Below are 2,593 nucleotides of genomic sequence, written 5' to 3' on the forward strand. Positions count from 1 at the left end.
AATTTCCGGAGGATGAGGCCCAGAAATCAGGATTTTAAAAAGATTCCCAGGTGATTCTAATGTGCAGCCAAGGTTGAGAACTACTGCTCTAGAGTCTCCAGGGAGGTGCAAAGTCAGCCACTGCCTGGGGCCACCCGGCAGGAGCTACAGAGAAATCTGCAGATGCCTGCTATTTGTATTGGGCTAGGAAGTGCCCAGGCAAGACCTAGCTGTGAAGCAAAGCAGGCTGGTGCTAGTGCCGGGTCTTTGGCCTTTTACTGATAAGTTTGGGGCATGCTGACCCCAGCTGCAGGTTATTTGAGAGGTTTTAACAAAGTCTGAAGCCTGAGCCAGGACAGGCCGTTCATATGGAAAAGCTGCTGCAAACAGCTTGGCTGGGGCGGGTTCTCAGGGAATCACCAGGTGGAGCAAACAGTGTGCTCTAGACTGGCGTTCACCAACCTTTCGGACCTCACGGGCCACCAGTGGACCACGGAACACCGGTTGGTGACCGCTGAGAGACTCAGCTATGGCGCCTGCCAGCCAGCCCTGCGACAGGGGAGGTCTGAGCACAGGAAACAATCCCCATCTGGGAGAATGCGGCCCCGAGTTCCTGCCTCAATGCCAGACAATCCAGTTCTTCCCGGTATGTTTCTGGGTCCCCCAACACCTCCTGGCGCTGGAGCTCAGAGGGATAGAGTTCAACTAAGTTTGTGCACTGGCTCTTTAAGATTTGCACCTGGGTCTCCAGCAGCCTCCCTTGTCACTGAGCCCCAATCCCCACTGGTTGTTACAGCCCAAAGTTACTGGGACTTCTCTTTTCAGCTCGGGAGCCTGGGCTGGGGTCTGGTGTGGGTCTGGGCCCTTTGCTGCTCACAGGCAGCCTCTGCAGGGGTGATCTCCCTCCCGACTGAGAAAAGCGGTCCACGTGGGGAGCGGCCCCGAGTTCCTGCCTCAATGCCAGACAAGCCAGTTCTTCCCGGTATGTTTCTGGGTCCCCGAACACCTCCTGGCGCCGGAGCTCAGAGGGATAGAGTTCAACTAAGTTTGTGCACTGGCTCTTTAAGATTTGCACCTGGGTCTCCAGCAGCCTCCCTTGTCACTGAGCCCCAATCCCCACTGGTTGTTACAGCCCAAAGTTACTGGGACTTCTCTTTTCAGCTCGGGAGCCTGGGCTGGGGTCTGGTGTGGGTCTGGGCCCTTTGCTGCTCACAGGCAGCCTCTGCAGGGGTGATCTCCCTCCCGACTGAGAAAAGCGGTCCACGTGGGGTGTCGGGCCCTCTCGTTCTGCCCTCCTCCCCTCCTACCAGTCTCAGTGTGCTTTCTTCTCTACTCCTCTAGTTGTAAGACTTCATTCAGCCAGCTTTCAAGGTGGTTCTGAATGATGGTTGTTCTGTACTTCAGTTGTAATTGTGATGTGGTTGTGGGAGGCCACGAGTACCAGTGTTTTCCTACGCCACCACCACCTTCATCCTCATTTATTTTTTTATTCCCATTTCCCATCCCCACTCCTCCGGCAACCATTAACTTGTTCTCAATATCTGTAGTTCTGCTGCTATTTTGTTTTGTTTATTCATTTATTTTTTTATTTATTTTTTAGATTCCATATGCAAGTGAAGCAATACAGTATTTATCTGTATTGACTTATTTCACTTAGCATAATACCCATAATAACCATAGACATACATGTCCATTCATGTTGCAAATGGCAAGATTTCATTAAAATTGATTTTAGCCCTAGCTGGTTTAGCTCAGTGGATAGAGCGTCCGACTGCAGACTGAAGGGTCCCAGGTTGGATTCCAGTTAAGGGCACATGCCCTGATTGTGGGCTCCATCCCCAGTAGCGGGTGTGCAGGAGACAGCCGATCAATGATTCTCTTTCATCCTTGATGTTTCTCTCTCCCTCTCCCTCTCTGAAGTCAATAAAATATATATATACACACACATACATACACACACATACTAATAAAAGTGTAATATGCTAATTAGACCAGATCGACCAGACATCTTCCGAACGTCTGAATTCCTTCTGGACAAAGCCATGGGGCGGGGGCCGAAGCAGAGGTGGTTAGGGGAGATCAGGCCGGCAGGGGAGCAAGCAGTTAGGGGTGATCAGGCCAGTGCGGGGGAGCAAGCAGTTAGGGGTGATCAGGCCGATGCGGGGGAGCAAGCAGTTAGGGGTGATCAGGCTGGCAGGGGAGGGCGGTTGGGGGCGATCAGGCAGGCAGGCAGGCAAATGGTTAGGAGCCAGCGGTCCCAGATTGTGAGAGGGATCCCAGATTGGAGAGGGTGCAGGCCGGGCTGAGGGACACCCCCTCCTCCATGCACAAATTGTTGTGCATCAGGCCTCTAGTTTTAATATAAAAAACATTAAAAAATAAGTAAAATAAAATTGATTTTAGAGAGAGGAAGGAAGAGAGAGAGAGAAAAACCAATTGGTGACCTCCTGTATGCGCTCTGACCGGGGATTGAACCTGCAACTTGGCTGTGTGCCCTGACTGGGAATCAAACCTGCCACCTTTTGATGTACAGGATGATGGCTCCAACCAACTGAGCCACACTGGCCAGGGCTCATTCTTTTATTTTATTTTAAATATATTTTTATTGATTTCA

At 51.2% G+C, this 2,593-nt stretch overlaps 1 protein-coding gene across 1 annotated transcript in view; it reads left to right on the forward strand.

Annotated features, from left to right (window-relative positions):
• The window catches only part of HCN2 (hyperpolarization activated cyclic nucleotide gated potassium channel 2), a gene marked incomplete at its 3' end in the record, with an annotated part of 41,395 nt that overhangs the window by 30,834 nt on the left and 7,968 nt on the right, over window positions 1-2,593 (forward strand). The window lies entirely within an intron of this gene.

The sequence above is a fragment of the Myotis brandtii genome, unplaced genomic scaffold (assembly GCF_000412655.1).
Source record: "Myotis brandtii unplaced genomic scaffold, ASM41265v1 scaffold236, whole genome shotgun sequence".
Taxonomy (NCBI): domain Eukaryota; kingdom Metazoa; phylum Chordata; class Mammalia; order Chiroptera; family Vespertilionidae; genus Myotis; species Myotis brandtii.